This window comes from Macaca thibetana, chromosome 9 (genome assembly GCF_024542745.1).
Source record: "Macaca thibetana thibetana isolate TM-01 chromosome 9, ASM2454274v1, whole genome shotgun sequence".
NCBI lineage: Eukaryota > Metazoa > Chordata > Mammalia > Primates > Cercopithecidae > Macaca > Macaca thibetana.
The window spans coordinates 64,029,009-64,047,615 of NC_065586.1; the positions used below are offsets into that span (position 1 = coordinate 64,029,009).

The 18,607-nt window shown below is 47.7% G+C and overlaps 1 protein-coding gene and 1 pseudogene across 1 annotated transcript in view; one reads left to right on the top strand and one right to left on the bottom strand.

Annotated features, from left to right (window-relative positions):
* Positions 1-3,347, bottom strand: part of TSPAN15 (tetraspanin 15) — a 59,073-nt gene extending 55,726 nt beyond the window's left edge. The window contains exon 1 of the mRNA XM_050805248.1: positions 3,338-3,347. The gene's annotated coding sequence lies outside the window, so the exon portion shown is untranslated. The remainder of the gene's footprint in view (positions 1-3,337) is intronic.
* A 12,129-nt stretch (positions 3,348-15,476) lies between these two features.
* Positions 15,477-18,607, top strand: LOC126962260 (ATP synthase F(0) complex subunit C1, mitochondrial-like; annotated as a pseudogene).

The window sequence follows — 18,607 nt, forward strand, 5'->3', positions numbered from 1 at the left end:
GTCCCTTTCTTTTGCCAGGTGATAACCGAGCCTTGGGAAGGGTTCCTCCCGGGAAACGCCATCTTCAAATTAGGTTGAAGGCCTGGCGCGGTGGCTCACGCCTGTAATCCCAGCATTTAAGGAGCCTGAGGCGGGCGAATGGCTTGAGCCCCAGGAGTTCAAGACCAGCCTGGGCAACATGGCCAAGCCCCGACTCTATAATTAAAAAATAAATAAAAAGCCAGGCACGGTGGTGCGCCTGTTGTCCCAGCTACTTGGGAGACTGAGGCAGGAGGATGGCTTGAGTCGGGGAAGTCAAGGCTGCAGTGAGCCGTGATTGTGCCACTGCACTCCAGCCTGGGAGACAGTGAGACCCTCTCTCCAAAACAAAAACAAAAACAAGGCCGGGCACGATGGCTCAGGCCTGTAATACCAACACTTTGGGAGGCCAAGGCGTGCAGATCACTTGAGGTCAGGAGTTCGATACTAGCCTGGCTAAATGGTGAAACCCCGTCACTACTAAGAAATACAAAAAATTAGCCGGGCAGAGGCCGGGCGCTGTGGCTCACGCCTGTAATCCCAGCACTTTGGAAGGCCAAGGCGGGCGGATGATGAGGTCAGGAGATCGAGACCATCCTGGTTAACACGGTGAAACCCCGTCTCTACTAAAAATACAAAAAATTAGCCGGGCGTAGTGGCGGGCGCCTGTAATCCCAGCTACTCGGGAGGCTGAGGCGGGAGAATGGCGTGAACCCAGGGGGCGGAGCTTGCAGTGAGCGGAGATCAAGCCACTGCACTCCGGGCAGAGTGGCACGCGCCTGTAGTCCCAGTTACTCAGGAGGCTGAAGCAGGAGAATCGCTTGAACCCAGGAGGCGGAGGTTACAGTGAACCGACATCCTGCCACTGCACTCCGGCCTGGGCGACAAAGGGAGACTACGTCTCAAAAGAACAAAAAACAAACAAACAGAAACTACAGATGAGGGAGGCAGCTCCCTCTCTTGCACATAGCCAACCACTAACCCAGCCTCCTCCCACCTGGCCTTTTCTCAGCCTGGGACCAGAGGTGGCTGTGAGCCTGTCTCTCATGCTAGATGGTCCCAGTTTTACTCACTGTTGCTTTCCTGTCTCCCCAAGCCTAGCTCAGCCTGGGACTTGGGAGCCAGACAATCCCTGCTGTGGCCTTCAGTAATTAAATCCATGGCACAGAGGTCATAAGCTCAAGCAGTGCTGGGTGGGGTCCCTGGTGGTGATTTCAGGAATGACACTCTTATACAAGTCCCCAGTCCTGGGTTCCCAGGGCTCCTGCATACACAAACTCAACAGAGAAGGACAGTCTCAGAGACTTGAGTCCAGGCTGGCTCTAGCCCCCAGGGCTCTGCCCTAGGAGGAAGAAAGCAAGGTTGGGGGGTGGGAGGGAGGCAGTGCCATGCCTGGAAGGGTAAAAGGAAACCAGTTTCCTGGTACAAAACGAGCAAACCTTGGGAGGATGTTTGTGTGGGGTAGAGAAATAGAACCAGGGCCAGGCACAGTGGCTCATGCCTGTAATCCCAGCATTTTGGGAGGCCAAGGTGGGAGGTTTGCTTGAGTGCAGGAGTTTCAGACCAGTCTGAGCAACATAGCAAACCTCGTCTCCACTGAAAATCAAAAAAAATTAGCCAAGCATGGTGACTCGTGCCTGTAGTCCCAGCTACTTGGGAGACTGAGGTGGGGGTATCGCTTCTGGAGCCCGAAAGATCAAGGCTGCAGTGAGCTATGATTGTGCTATAGCACTCAAGCCTGGACAACAAAGACAGATCCTGGTTTAAAAAAAAAACAGAAAAAAAAAGGTGGAAAGAGAACCAGAGACGAATGCAAGCTGCCCTCAAATGATTATCTGAGAGCCAAGAAGACAGCTTACCATAGGGTTAAAAGTTGTCCATTTTGGCCGGGCACAGTGGCTCATGCCTGTCATCCCAACACTTAGAGAGGCCAAGGCAGGGGGATCACTTGAGGTCAGGAACTCAAGACCAGCCTAGCCAACGTGGTGAAACCCCAGCTCTACTAAAAATACAAAAATTAGCCGGGCATGGTGATGGGTGCCTATAATCCTAGCTACTCGGGAGGCTGAGGCAGGAGAATCACTTGAACCTGGATAGCAGAGGTTGCAATGAGTCAAGATTGCGCCACTGCACTCCAGCCTGGATGACAGAGCTAAACTCTGTCCCAAAAGAAGAAGAAAAAAAAAGTTGTCCTTTCTGTCCTTTGAGGAGGAAGACTAACTTTTTATTCCTCTTTGAGGGCTAGAGCCTCCATCCAGCCCTGCAGAGCTAAGTTCACACCCATTATTTGAGGTGCTAGTCTCTTCCCCACCCATAGAAGCTTGGAATCCTTTTCATACCCTGGAAGGCTACTTTAGCCTCCTAGTTCCCTTTCACTCTCCGTATTTAAACTACAGTCCCAACTGCCACACACCTCCTCCATCGGGTTTCCTTCCTAGTTGCCCCTGGACTTCTATTCTTCCCTTCTGGCCTCTCCAACCAGCTGCATTTTCTCTCATCTTTCAAATATTCCCTGGTGACACACAAGCTTCTTAGCAAGCCCTCTCAGCTCTCCCTAAGACCTTGAGGTGAGCCATCCCTACAAAGAGCCTTGGAGCTCTTTGGGGCTGGCACAGCCTTTCCCCGGCTGCTGGGCTCCTTCATTGTGCCTCCCCACCTGCAACCCTGACCCTGGCCCCAAGCATTAGCGCTCCTCCTGAATCATATTTGCAAACACTGAGACCTCAGAAGAAATGGCCATCTGTTTCCCACTTTTCCTTCTTTAGCCAGGAACTCTGGCCTAGAGGCCAGTCGGCCTGGTGCAAATCCTGGTTTTGCCATTACTTTTTTGTAGAACTGTTAGAATGTGTGGCATAGTGTGACATACAGGTGTGAATGTAACCCTAGCTGCAGATGAAAAGCACCTGGTGAGCTTTAAATGTATCCTGATATTCAAGCCCCACTGCAGTCAAGTCAAAATCCCCACCAACAGGAACCTGGTAATCAGTATTATTTTTAAACTCCCCAGGTAATTTCTTATTTTTATTTTTATTTTTTTGAGAGGCAGTGTCGCTCTGTCACCCAGGCTGGAGTGCAGTGGCATGATCTTGACTCACTGCAACCTCTACTATCCAAGTTCAAGTGATTCTTCTCCCTCAGCCTCCCAAGTAGCTGACATTGCAGCCCCCCACCACCACGCCCAGCTAATTTTTGTATTTTAGTAGAGACGGGGTTTCACCATGTTGGTCAGGCTGGTCTTGAACTCCTGACCTCAAATCATCAGCCCACCTCAGCCTCCGGAAGTGCTAGGATTACAGACATGAGCCATTGTGTCTGGCCTCCCCCAAGTAATTTCTAAAGTGCAGCCAGAATTAAGCATCACTGGTACAGAGGTAGTCATGAGGGTAAGGTTGTCAGCCAACATCTTACCAGAAAGCCACATTCCAGAGGCCACTTACTCAGCTATCCACTGATATACTGGTAAATATTTAAAAACTGGCTGGTGTGGGGGATTCCAATTTCCATAAAGTAAATACTTCCACCATGTCTGATTTTAAGTTACCAACTTCAAGTCAATGAACTTGGGAGTTCAGAGGCGTGCAGAGTCTGGAACAATCACTCAGTATCCCATGCAAATATCCATATCTCAATCTACCCCAAGGCCTTTCTAATTAGCATAATGAATGCGGTAAAATTCCGGGCTTATTAATTAGCATAACAGGTATTAGAAATGAGTCTCCTTTGGAGAAATTAACAGTATTCAAGATATTTAGATTGGCTAAAATAGTTTTGGCCCCACCCATTCCTTGTTCAAACAGTGTCAAAGAATCTTGGGAAGCTGCTAATTCTCACTTATGGATAATATACTGAGCTAAAGGCTTGAGAGTGCTTCTGTCTCGAAGTATTCCAATGCAGCCATCTGTCAAACTGAATCTTGCCTTTAGAACATTGTATTTTCCTCCAGCAGACCCTTCCTGCAAGGTGGAAAAGTTCCTAAAAGGACAGAAAGCTGGGCCTTCTTGAGTTTCACAGAAGAGGTTGTATGAACCAATTTTATGGCTACTTGCTAATAAATGTTTGTTTTATAGACATTTGTATGGGCAGCAGAATCCGTCCTGAGATCTGTTTTCATGTTAGCTTGGCAGTGAGATTTAGGGGGAAATGACTAACCCTTGCCTTTAGTGGCTATTACAGTTTGTGAAAAAGAAGCTAACAATCATGCATGACCAACTTGACTTGAGTATGTCTGTATTCATGCCACTGGGCAAAGGACTCTGTCTGTGCCTCTGTTTCCCCACCTGTGAAACAATGAGGTTGGCCTGTTTCTCTTCCAGCTCTAACAATCTTAGCTGTAATTCTCACAGTCAATAGATGAGTCAGCAAATGCACAACGAGCTTCTCCTATGAGTCAAGTCCTGCCCAGGCTCTGAGGATACAACTGCAAACAAGACACACAAGAGCTTCTGTTCTATTCTCTTGGAGAGTGGGGGATTGTAGGAACATGCAACACATGAAAACAGACACATGAAAAGTATCATTTCAGCCCTCAAAGTGGCTCACTGGTAATCCCAGCACTTTGAGAGGCTGAGGTGGGAGGATGGCTTAAGGCCAGGAGTTGGAGACTAGCCTGGGCAACAAAGTGAGACCCTGTCTCTACAAAAACAAATGTTTTAAACCGTCCGGGCACAGTGGTGCATGCCTGCAGTTCCATCTACTCAGGAGTCACTGGCAAGAAGATTGCTTGAGCCCAGGAATTTGAGGCTTCATTGAGCTATGATTGCAACACTGCATTCCAGCCTGGGCAACAGCAAGGCCATGCCTGAAAATAAATAAATAAATAAATAAAGGAAAACAGAAAAGTATAATTTCAGATATGGATCCCTGCTAAAGATCTGAGAGTAGAGCTTTGAAGTGGAAGAAACAGCAAGTGCAAAGGCAGGAGACAGGAAAGGCCTTGGAGAGATCTGTGTGGCTCATGCAATGGGCTCCTGGGAGAGTGGAAGGAGGCAAGGTCAGAGACATTGAGCCTGTGGCTTTAGAAAATGGTTTAGATTTATTTCTAGTTTCACTGAGGGCCATTGGTAGGTTTTAAGCAGGAAGGTGATACAGAATCTGATTTGTGCTTGGGCAGGCTCCTGTATGGAGGATGGACAGGAGTTGGGGGAACCTACAGAAGGGGAGGGAGGAGGAAGACTGGTTAGGAGGCCATTGCAGCAGTCCCAGTGCAAGAAGGTTTTGACTTGGACTAAGAGGACAGCACTGGAAATAGTGGCAAGCAGTTTCATTGGGGATATACATTACGGGTAGAGCCAGCAGGGCTTACTGATGCACTGGGTGTGGAGTGTGAGAAAAAGAGAAACCAAGGATGATCCCAAATTCTTTTGCCTCAAGCAACTAGGTAGATGTTGCTGTCACTTACAAAGGCAAGAGACATCAAGAAGAGTGGCAAGGGAGGTTAGCCCAAAACTGGAATTACTTTTGTGCTTGTTTCAGCAGCACATATGCTTTTTAAAAAAATGCAATTTCTTTATTTGGCTATTTTATTTTTTGAGATGTCTTTTCAAAATCCAGGTGCAGCTGTCTGGGGGGCTCAGAGGTGAGGTTTGGGTTGGATGATATAGATTTGAGAGTCATTTGATCCATTTATGGCCTATATGAGGTCATCTAGGGAGAAAGTATAGCAAGAAGAAAAAAGAGAGACAAAGGCCGACCCTGGGCCCTCCTACATTGAGAATGAGAGAGGCAGCAACAGAGAAGGTACAGTCAGTAAGGAAGAAGGAAAATAAGGCCAGTGAGGGGACAGGGATGCTTGGAGAAGGAGAAAAGATGTGGGAAAGGATTACGTGTCCTGGCAACTCCCCTTCCAACCTGCGCCAAGGCTTCCACTATGTCCTGAGAGGTCAAGTAGGGGCAGCACAGAAAATTATCCATTTGCTTTGCAAGATGTGAGTCACAATGACCTGATGAGAGCTCTTTCCACAGAGCATCGGGGTGAAAGCCTTATTAGAATGGATGAAAGAGAGGAAGGGCGAGAAGCAGAGGAAACAAGTACAGGAAACACAGGGAAGAAGACATTCCTTCAAGCAGTTGTGAAACCATTCGCAAGGGAGTTTGCACATGGACTTCTTCCCATTCCACAAAATACACAAGAGTAACCTCTATTTGGGAGATTTTAAATGACCATGAACTCCTTACAGCTTCTATCAAGAGGTAGAATCTATTTTTCCACCTTGTGAGTCTATGCTGCACTTCTGACTTGTTTTCATCAATAGAATGTGATGGAAGTGAGGTTTGAGTTCTAAGCCTAGGAATCAAATGCCTTGACTTGTCATGAGAACACTTCTGAGCTAGCCTGCTGGAGAGACCACATGAAGTAGAGCCATGGCTCCTTGACCAACTGCCTGACATGTGAGTGAAACCATCTTAGCCCATCCAGCCCATCAACCCAACCGCTGACTATATCCATGTGAGTGGATCCAGGCAAGACCAGCAGAACCACCCAGCTGAGTCCAGCCCAAGTTTGTCCACACACAGAATTATGAACTAATGCATGATTGTTGTATTAAGGCACTAAGGCACTAAATTCTGGGGTAATTTGTTTTACAGCAAAAGCTAACTGTTACATTCATAGATCCTTTTTTTTTTTTTTTGAGATGGAGTATTGCTCTGTCATTGAGGCTGGAGTGCAGTGGCACGATCTCAGCTTACTGCAACCTCTGCTATCTGGGCTCAAGTGATTCTCCTGCCTCAGTCTCCCGAGTAGCTGGGATTATAGGCACCTGCCACTGCGCCCGGCTAATTTTTGTATTTTTAGTACAGATGGCATTTTACCACCTTGGCCAGGCTGGTCTTGAGCTCCTGACCTCTTGATCCACCCACCTCGGCCTCCCAAAGTGCTGGGATTACAGGCGTGAGTCACGCCCAGCCTCATAGATACTTAAAAAAAAAAAAAGGAACTCAAATACCCATCCCTTTCTTTCCTATTCCTCTAGTTCTTCCCCCGAAATACTGCAATTTTGAATCTATATACTTATTCTTGAAATGGGACTTCATCCTCATTAGTAGAGTGATGAGTAAAAAAAACAAAAAACAAACAAAACACACACAACAAAAAAAAAGAAAGAAAGAAAGAAAAAGGACTTCACTGGGCACAGTGGCTCAAGCCTGTAAACCCAACACTTTGAGAGGCTGAGGCGAGAGGATTGCTTGAGGCCAGAAGTTTGACACCAGCCTGGGTAACATAGTGAGACCTCATCTCAAAAAAGAAAGAGAAAGAAAGGAGGAAAGGAAAAGAAAGGAAAGGAGAGAGGAGAGAAAGGAAAAAGGAAAGGAAAGGAAAAGGGAAAGGAGAAAAAGAAAAAGGACTACCGTTGTCCAGGTTTTCCATGACTCCTGTCTTTCAACTCCCAAGGCTCTATATTCATTCTCTACTAGTTATTTCTTTAGCAACAGGCATTGAGCTGGGGGCTCTCACATAATTACCTCTTAAATCTCACAACCCATGGAATTTGGCAAATAAGGAAACTGAAGTTCAAAGAAGTAAACTGATTTTTCTCCATTAAAGTGGGCCGGGCACGGTGGTTTACGTCTGTAATCCCAGTACTTTGGGAGGCCAAAGCGGGCTGATCATGAGGTCAGGAGATCAAGACCATCCTGGCTAACACAGTGAAACCCTGTCACTACTAAAAATACAAAAAATTAGCTGGGCATGGTGGCGGGTGCCTGCAGTCCCAACTACTCGGGAGGCTGAGGCAGGAGAATCGCTTGAACCCAGGAGGCAGAGGTTGCAGTGAGCTAAGATCGCGCCACTGCACTCCAGCCTGGGCGACAGAGCGAGACTCCATGTCAAAAAAAAAAAAAGTTAAAGTGCCCCCTGACCCAGCAAGCAATGTGCTTTTTACTCCAATGCAGTTGTAGCCCCAGCTACATTAGAATAAAATGATTTAACTAAGTGGCTAAAAAGCAAATTGGAACAATACACTCAGTTCAAATATTGGCAGTTCAATACTGGCTGGAGTTGAAGCTTTACATGGAGAGGCAGGTTACTGCAAAATAGTAGTTCCAAGAGATTTTAAGTGTTTTTTTCTTTTAAAGGATCCATTAAATAAGTCTAGGAAATACTGCAGGACTTCTTCATGACCTTTAGTGAGAACAGATACAGTATTGTGTATCTCTAAGAGGAAAGAAGGATATGTAGCCTCTCTGAACTGTATTTGAGGACACAACGTTTTCCCTAGACACCAGCTATTAACATCTCAAGGAACTACATATCTTGAAACATACTTCGGGAAATGCTGTCCCATGGCACTAGTTCCTAATTCTTTTGAAGTTGAAAGCAACCTCCTCAAAGTTTTATGCTCTATACTTAAGAGGAAAGTTAAAGACAACAGTGATTATTTATGTTTTATGCTTGGCTTTGCAAATTACACAACTTATTCTGCAATGATTGTCAAACAACCAGACTGGGCTATGATCACCCGTGTTAGGGTCCTACATGGGAGATGGGCACATTTTAGTGACTTTGGGCCCAAGGGGATTCAGGACAACAGCCTCCAAGGACGTGCAAAATGCTCATTACTCAGAAGGGCCTGGGTCACCCCAGCGGCTTCCTGTTTTAGAAATCCCCTGGAGAGCTGCCTCTAAAAGCCCTGCTCCTTCTGGCTTCCTCTCCGCAGCCCCCACCACTGCCCCCACAGAAGGCCGACTGCCCAGATCCTCCTCCATGCATCCCTGGGCCATTCCTACCCTTGGCTACTGAACAGCCGTCCTTGCAGCCCCTATCCCAGAACTCCTGTCCTTCCTCCTGTCCCCTGCCATCCCCTGATGAAAGACTGCTCCTGACCACCAGCTGGGGAGAGTGGATGGCCTCATGATGACCTAACTGACCAACCACAGTGTCTATTAGTGGATGATTGACACAGCCATGCTGTGAGCCCTGTGCAGCCATTGGAGGTGTTGTAGAAAGGTATTGAGTGTGCTGGGAACTGCTCTTCATACCCTGAGGTTCTGTCTGTGTGTTTGGGGGTGGAAATGGAACATAAGTCAGGTTCTTTAAGTTCTGAGACTTCAGCAGGCTTTCTGGGCCTTTATCCCCAGCAATGGTAGGGGGAGCAGAGAGGTGATACCAGCAGGTGTATGAAGCCTTTGGAACCCACAGAAGAACTATCTTCAGCCTTTAGAAGGGGACATCTGGGGAGTTCTGCAGACAGTGGCCTAGGCCAGATGACAGAACCAAACTAGAGGGTCCTGAATCTGGCAAGTGGGTATATGCTATGGGAGATGGTCACTCCAGGCTGGGGTCCCAGGGCTGGGAATGCAGTCAGGAGCTGGCAGAGCCTACTAGAGTTCTGCTGTGTCTGGTGAGCCTTTCTGAGGCAACAGGCTCTGATTGTGCACTGCCCTTAGGTGATGGCAGTGCATGAGTTGGGGAAGGCTAGTGGGTCACTAAGCATAGGGGTGCTGGGCCATTTCATGATGTAGTGGGGAGGGTATGTGGGGCAGGACACACAACAGTAAGTTCAATATAATAATAACTATTTCCCAAAACATACTGTACCTCCATTCATAAGGATGAGGTCACACCTTTATAAAAGAAAAAAGTGGAAGGGAGTTCTCCTCAAATAGAAACATGCAGATGTCAGGCCAGGTACAGTGGCTCACGCCTGTAATCCCAGCACTTTGGGAGGTCGAGACGGGCAGATCATTTAAGGTCAGGAGCTCCAGATCAGCCTGGCCAACCTGAGGAAACCTCGCCTCTGCTAAAAATGCAAAAATTAGCCAGGCATGGTGGTGGGTGCCTGTAATCTCACTCTGGAGCCTGAGGCACAAGAATCACTTGTACCTGGGAGGCAGAGGTTGCAGTGGGCCAAGATTGCACCACTGCACTCCAGCCTGGGCAACAGTGAAAGACTCCGTCTAAAAAAATATATATATATATGCAGATGTCCATTCTTCTCCTGTATGACCAGTTTCCCAGCCTGGACCCCAGGTGCAACTGCGCATCTTTTGGGACTTGTTCATTTTTCGGCAGTATGTGTGTGTGTGTGTGTGTGTGTGTGTGTGTGTGTGTGTATACATATATACATATATATATGAAACCCTCAGAGAGTAGAGGGAAAATCTTCCCTCACCTTCAGAGGCAAAGCCTCCGAGACCCCCAGAGCCACTTCTCTTCCTCACAGCCCAGGGCTAGCCCTGTACTTGGCATCCACCCTTGTAAGGTATCTGTCTTCTGGCTGGCTTTCTCCACCAAAAGTTTTTGGATTGCTTGATAGCTTATTATACCTCCCAAAAAAATTTTAAATCTTTTTGGAGTCACCTGAATCAGTGCTGTGAGGCAGGGTGGGTAACTGTTTGTATGCCCAATTACAAATGAGAAAACAGGTTAGACTATTTCCCCAGGTCATTGAGAGAATTAGCAGTAAACCAAGACTGACAGTAGTGGTGATTCAAGAAGTCCCAGAGCTGGGAGGATCTTAGACATAATTGTGTCCAACATCCACATGAGTGGATAGAGAAACTCAAGCTAAAAGGGTGGCGTGTTGCTCACGGCTATATATTTAAGTTTGTGTCCTCTTCTATTTATGTGCTGTATTGCACAATAAAATGTTTTCTAAATGAGAAATATCCTGTTTAATTTTCATGTCTATGATGATTAGTGAGGTTGAGGACACACATTTCTGAAAATTTCCTGTTTTTATCCTTTGCACATTTTCCAATTAAGAGATTCTTGTAAGTGGCCAATGCCAGGTGGCTGACAGGCTGAGAAAATGCCATTCACACCTCTTATCGCCACAGGAGAGGGGCCCTTCTAGATGAGGAGACTCCAGGCTGGTCTTGCAGAGCTTTTTGTTTTGTTTTATTTTGGTTTTTTGTTGTTGTTGTTGTTGGGGGGAGATGTGGACAGAGTCTCTGTCTGTCGCCCAGTCTGGAGTATAGTAGCGGCACGATCTCAGCTCACCACAACCTCCGCCTCCCGGGCTAAAGCGATTCTCCTGCTTCAGCCTTCCGAGTAGCTGGGATTATAGGTGCCCACTACTATACCTGGCTAACTTTTGTATTTTTAGTAGAGACGGGGTTTCGCCATGTTGGCCGGGCTGGTCTCGAACTCCTGACCTCGGGTGATCCACCTGCCTTGGACTCCCAAAGTGTTGAGATTACAGGCGTGAACCACCGCGCCCAGACATCTTGCAGAGCTTTGACAGAGGAAGAGTCTCAGAGCCATCTGCCTGCAGGGCCTGGCCTTGTTGGGGTTCAGCCAGGCATTCCGGGGAAGCAGCTGGGGAGCATTGGCTGATGGGATGTTGGACCAGGCCTGCCTGACTCATACTGGAAGAGGTTCGATGTCCCGGTGCCTGGGCATCATGCCCCGAGCAGCTCCACCTGTCACTCAGGAGGGCAGGGCAGCTGCTCTGGGAAAGATTGGGTGCTTCTGGGGGAGGGGAACCTCAGGGGAGTCAGCTGTGCTCCCAGGGCAGCCTGAGGGTACCAAGGATAGAGTAGTAGGGGACACTGAAATGGGGTCTGGACTTGAACCTGTGATTATAGAGGAAGGTGGGCAGAAGAAAGGCTGGAAGGCTTTTACATTCAAAAACACACACGGATCTGCTGGTTCATGAGCAGCAATCAACGAACCACAGCGTCTGGCCATGTGCTGGTTGCTATGGAACACCAGCAGCCCTTAAAGATGGATTTTACAGTTTGCGGTTGACAAAGCACCTCCACCTCATATATTAGAGCACTTTCCACATGCAGATTTACTTGGAGAGTGCCCCCTTCCTTGCTGGATTGTCAGCACTGTGGGTGGGAAGAACCATCTTATTTCCAGATGCCACCCCGGTGTCTGGGTGCCTGGGGGGTGCCGGACACAGGTAGGTGCTCATTAAACATGGAAGCCAGCTGTCCCCTCAGCCATGAGGACTGACTCTCCGGCAGCCCCACCTTAGACTTCTGGCAGCTGAAGACTTCTGCTGAATTCCGCAGAATTCTGTCCTTCCCCAGGCTTCCCCTGAAATTCAGTTGCCATTTGATGACAATCTTGTTGGGTCTCCAGGAGGCGTCAGTTATCTGCTCCCAGACTTTCTGGCTTTCTCCTACTTCCTATTTTCCCTCAGGGCATTTTAACTTCCTCATTCCTGTTTACTGAGCTCAGCTCAGCGGCAGCACCTACTTTCTATCTTACACACCCAAATCCCTCTCAGCCTTGTTCAGAATAAACAGAAGGCGCTTCATTAACAAAATACAATGTTCGTTACAACATGTGTCGACTAAACTGTTGTTTTCTTTCTCATGGGTCATCATAATCACTCCGTGTGGAGAAAAAAACAGGAAGGATTCTCCCAGGTTTACCCAAAAGGAGACAGTCTCAGATTTTTTGCCCAAAGTTTCTCACTCTGCCAGAGCATACAGCCCTGAGCATTTCACAACTGCAGAGAAACCAAGTCAGCCCGGAATTCCTGGGGGATAGAAGTAGGGGGTCTGGGGAAAGACCACTGCTAGGGGCTGCTGAAACATTCACTGTGGGTGCTCAGTTTCACCTACTATTTAGTGCTTAGTTATAGTGCAGTGTAACTGCTGTGAGGCTACCTTGTAATTAAAGTCAGCTGGAGCTAGAGGGGTCATAGACTTCTTTTGGTAACGGATCTAAACTCCCTCCAATTTCATTCTCTCAGGAAGCCACGTCAACTGCCCCCAGAATGTCCTCTAGCTTAGCATTGCTCATATGTTTTTAACATTACCCGGAAATGTATGATATACTATAGCACAATGTGCATACAAATCACGCAACTGAGCCTGAAACAAACTCGCCCTTACCATGTGATGCATTCTTTTATTTCCTATACCATCCTTTTGTTTGAACTCTATTCACAACCCACTGTTTGAAAGCACTCATCTAATTGAATCAAACTGCTGACGGAATGCTTCCAGAGAAGCCTTGCTGGGCCCATTTTGGCAAACAGGAAAGATGCACTTGGATTTACAACATCTGTTTCTACAGCAAATATCGAGGTATTAAACAACAGTCAAACCTATATAAATATGGCTCCAGTGATCCTGAAAGTTCCATGATGAAGCGTTAAATGCCAGTGTTCCTCACCTCCCTTACCCTGTCAGTTCACTCACTCTTTGGGTAACATAATCAGGAAGCCCTGAGGCGCACCTGAAGCCCAGAGAGCCCCGACATCTCCAAGGACAAGAATGGGTTTGGGGCTTCTGTCTCCTGAGCAAGAGCTGAGAGGCCAGTGGCCAGAGAGAAGGCACGTCCTCCTTTCAGCATCAGATGGCAGGGAATTTCTGGTGTCTGGAGATGACCCCACCAGCAGAACTCTTCTCAGGGAGGGGCTGCTTCTGCTGCAGGCTGTGTGTGGCCCTTGGGGGCCTGCCCTACCCACCTGACCTCTGTGGAGCAGGGGAAACTGCACGAGCTGACTGATGGATCCCAGATGGCCATGAGACTCTGAGGACAACTGGGAAGGAGAGAGTGAAGAAGTGACAGTTTGCCAGACCTGTCCCTCACCATGGGCCCAGGAGAACACAAAGTACGTGATCTTCCAGCACTTCACTGGTTTTGCCCTACTCTAGAAATATCAACAGGCTTGTCCCTGTGGGGAACCAAGAGGAAAAAAACATGAGCAAGTAAAGAAAAATTGCACCTGTTTAAGAGGACTCAGTAACACGAAGGAGGAAGCCCTAGGTGAACTAGTAGGAAAGGCAGAAAAGAACTCCAAAGAAAAAGGAGGGAAACGGGTATGGGAACTCTCAAGATGTGATCAGAGCACACTCAAAAAGATTCTTGCAAACTAAAATGCATGACTTTCAAATATAGCAATTCATTAGAAGACAGTAAATGCTGAGAATTGAATCAGTGGTCCGGAAGACATTGCGAGAGAGACGTCTTGCAGTATAGAGCAAAAACATAAAGAAGTGGGAATCTGAAAGGAACGAGAAGAGATGTGGAGGCGAAATCCAAGATGAAGAAACGTAGCAGCTGCTGTTGGCTGGCTAGTCAACCCCATTTCCATCCGTTCCCTTCTCTGACTCCACTGTGGAGACTGGAAGAGTAAAATGTACTCATTATCAGCTCCCCTTGCTGGATGACACAGTTCTGGCCAATGGGACATAAGCTTCCAATAAGATTTTCTGGGTTTTTAAAAACTATAAAATGCGGCCAGGCACGGTGGCTTACGCCTGTAACCCCCAGCACTTTGGGAGGCCAAGGCAGGTGGATCACGAGGTCAGGAGTTCAAGACCAGCATGACCAACATGGTGAAACCCTGTCTCTACTCAAAATACAAAAATTAGCCAGGTGTGGTGGCATGTGCCTGTAATCCCAGCTACTCGGGAGGCTGAGGCAGGAGAATCGCTTGAACCTGAGAGGCGGAAGTTGCAGTGAGCCAAGATTATACCACTGCACTCCAGCCTGGCCTACAGAGAGAGAGAGAGACTCTGTCTCTGTAGCTCAGCCAGGGCTACGTGCTCCACGGAGCTGGTGGGAGCCAGGAACAGATGGGAGCCCCACCTCCTTCCAAGTTGGCGGGGTGGGAGCCCTGCCATCCTGGGCACAGCTGCAGCTGCCCAGCCGCAGCTACAGACCCAAGCATCCCTGTACTCTCAGGGGCCCAGGAAGCTCCCTGCCCTGCAGGCTTCGAAGTGCCTGCTCCCACTGCCTGGCCTCTCCCTGCCCCCAGTGCCTGCTCCAATTACGGAGCAAGGTTGTGACCAAGCCCGGGTACTCTCATGACCCAACCGGGTGTGTGCATGCTTGGGACGGTGCTGATATGCCAGCCCCCTGCTGCCTCAGCCCCCTCCTGACTCTGGGCACAAACAAGCCTGGGAGGGAGGCTGAGGTGGGACTGAGGGTGGCTCAGCATGGGCCTGCCAGCCTTCCAGGCCTTGGCAGGAACTGCTTGGATGCCACGGATGACATGTAGATGGCGGCAGGAGGCATATAGACTCTTGGGTGGAAAGGGGCAGGTCCTTGGTGAAGCCTCACATTCAAGCCAGGGACGTCCTAAAGCATAGGGCCAGGCTGTCAGTTCTGTGTAGAGTCCACAGCCCAGAGTGAGAACTTAAGGGTGTTTTTTCCAGGCCCACCCATGGCTGCCCATGAACCAGTCAGCACACACTTCCTCCCTTCTGAAGCCTGTAAAAACCCTGGACTCAACCAGACTCACAGAGACATCGGGACAACCTGCCTGTGGATAGGAACTACCCACTCCAGGTCTCCTCTCTGCTGACAGCTGCACTTGTCAGGACAACCTGCCTGCAGAAAGGAGTTACCCACTTTAGGTCTCCTGAGAGCTGCACTATTGCTCGATAAAGCACCTCTTCACCTTGCTCACCCTCCAATTGTCCATGTGCCTCATTCTTCCTGGACACAGGACAAGAACTCAGGACCCAGCCAAATGGCAGGACTGAAAGAGCTGTAACACAAACAGGGCTGAAACACACCCACCCGCTGGATTGCCACATTGCGGACCATGAGAAGGAGAGAAGAGCTGCAGCCCTTTGGGGATCCTAGACCTAGGAGCTCCCCAGCACAGGGCTGTGACACCCTGTTTGGGGCTCTGTGGTTCTTGGCATTCCCCAATCTTTTGGGCACCACTGCATTCCCAGGTGCCCACGTTGGAGGCCACTTGTGGTACGCCTGGTCCAGTTGCAGCCTTGCAGGGAGCCAGCACCCATGCTGGCGCCTGGAGCTGCCCACCCCACCACAGCTGGCATGCCTGACTGTGTGCAGTGGCCAGACCCCATGCTCACTCACTCATGCACCCTTTACCGCTCTGTGCCTGGCTCACCCTTGGTAGGCATGGGATCCAGGCCAGTAGCGTGACTCAAGTGCAGCCTGCCAGGTCAAGTAGATAGAAGGAGCCCAGTGGGCGCAAGTAAAACTCAGGCAAAGGCACCACTGGCCACAGACGTTTCCGGTTGGCAAAGCGGTACCTTCAAGGATCCCGTAACATGAGCCACTGATGGGGGGAAGACAAAGAGAAAACAGTAGTGAGCAATAGATGTAGTTAAATCCAAATGAATGCTACTGATATGGTTTAGATTTGTGTCCCTTCCCAAATCTCATGTCAAATTGTAATCCCCAGCATTGGAGGAGGGGCCTGGTGGGAGGTGATTGGATGATGGGGGCAGGTTTTCCCCTTGCTGTTCACGTGATAGTGAGTGAGCTCTCATGAGACCTGGTTGTTTAAAAGTGTGTAATACCTCCCCTTAATTCTCTTCCTCCTTCTCCAGACATGTAGGATGTGCTTGCTTTTCCTCTGCCTTCTGCCATGATTGTAAGTTTCCTGAGGCCTCCCCAGCCATGCTTCCTGTACAGCCTGTGGAACTGTGGGTAAGCTAAACCTCTTTTCTTTATAAATTACCAAGTCTCAGGTAGTTCTTTATAGCAATGTGAAAATAGACTAATACAGCTACCATAGGACTCAGAAATCCCTCTTCTGGGCATATACACAAAGGAAGTGAAATCACCACCTCATAAAGATATCTGCACTCCCATGTTCATTCTTCCTGGACACAGGACAAGAACTCAGGACCCAGCCAAATGGGTCCAAGTGTCTGTCCACAGATGAACGAATAAAGAAACTGGTACATGTATACAACACATATATTCAGCCCTAAAAAGGAACGAGATCTTGCCATTAGCCACAACACGGATGAACCTGGAGAACATTACACTAAGTGAAACAAGCCAAACAGAAATAAAAATATTACATGATCTCACTTATATATGGAATCTTTTTTAAAAATTGAAATATACAAAGATAGAGAACCAGACAGTGGTTACCAGGAGCTGGGAGTCAGGGAGAAAGAAATGGAAAGACATAAGTAGAGTACCAGACATGAGGGATGAAGAAGTCTAGAGATCTAATGTAGGTAGATCTAATAAAATGTAGATCTAATTTTATTACTTAGGGCTCTAGGTAATAAAATTGTACTGTCAATGAGATTCATGCTAAATGAGTAGATGTAGCTGTTCTTGCCATAAAAACAAAAAAAAGGTAACTGTGAAATGATGGATATGTTAACTTGCTCCACAATAGTAACCTTTTTATTATCTATATGTATCCCATAATATCACGATGTATATCTTAAATAAACACAATAAAATTTATTTTTAAAAAATCTAGGGCTGGGCATGGTGGCTCATGCCTATAATCCCAGCACTTTGGGAGACCAAAGCGGGAGGATCTCTTGAGCCCAGGAGTTCAAGACCAGCCTGAGCAACATACCAAGACCTCATCTCTACAAAAAAAGAAAAAACCTAAATGGATTATGATAACATGACTGGGTATGAAATGTGTGTGTGTGTGTGTGTGTGTATGTGTGTGTAGATATAGATACGTTTTTAAGTGAGAATTCTTGGAATAAATAATCCAGATTTAAAAATACTCCAAGACAGCTGAGACCAAGGGCTAGAGCTGGGAGACTGAAAAAAATATGGACCACCGGGGCAGTACTCATTTCTCCAGCTCTGATCTGCTGTTGTACCAGGTGTCTAATAGGGCCTGTGTCTGCCTCCTTCTTGAACAGCTCAGAGAATTCATCTAAACAGCCTTCCTACAGCAGCCCCCAACTCCAAGAGCCAAACAAGAGTTCCAGACCAGTGTTGTCTCTGGAGACATTGACACAGCAGCCAAGTTGATTGGTGCTAGGGCAGCCACAGTTGGTGTGGCTGTTTCAGGGGCTGGCATTGGAACTGTGTTTGGCAGCTTGATCATTGGCTATGCCAAGAACCCATCTCTCAAGCAGCAGCTCTTCTCCTATGCCATTCTGGGCTTCCCTTGTCTGAGGCCATGGGGCTCTTCTGTTTGATGGTCGTCTTCCTCATCCTCTTCGCCATGTGAGGCTCTGTGGGGATCACCTGCCTGTCCCTGTTGCTGCAACTCCATGCCATTCCTGGTGCTGGGGTGTGCTAAGCTTTACCATTCAACACAATGTTTCTCTAAAAACAAACTAACAGGCCAGGCGAGGTGGTTCACACCTGTAATCCCACCACTTTGGGAGGCTGAGGCAGGTGGATCATTCGAGGCAAGAGTTTGAGACCAACCTGACCAACAAGGTGAAACCCTAACTCTACTAAAAAAAAAAAAAAAAAAAAAAATTAGCCAAGCATGGTGGCGCATACCTGTAATCTCAGCTACTAAGGAGGCTGAGGCAGGAGAATCACTTGATCCCAGGAGGCGGAGGCTGCACTGAGACGAGATCATGCCACTGCACTCCAGCCTGGGCAACAGAATGAGACACCATCTCAAAAAATAAAAAGAAAAGCAAACAAAACGAAAAAATACTCCAAGGACTAAAGAAGTTAAATGATATCGGTGAAACCCAGGACCTTGAGTGGAGAAGAGGAGAGAATGGGGGGCAGAAAACTGTCTAAAAATTTTATTTACCTTGAAAAATAAAAAGTAAGTAAAATATCTTATTGGGGAAAATGTAGCTATTTAATTTTATGTATTATTAGAGAACTAAAACTTTAATTAAGGTGGTTAGAAACTCCAAAGCAGGTATTCTAGAATTTGACCAAGAAAAAAAAGGAAAGAACGAGATACAGAGAAAAGAACCATGTTGCCTAAAATAAAGCATAAATGTAAAACATGAT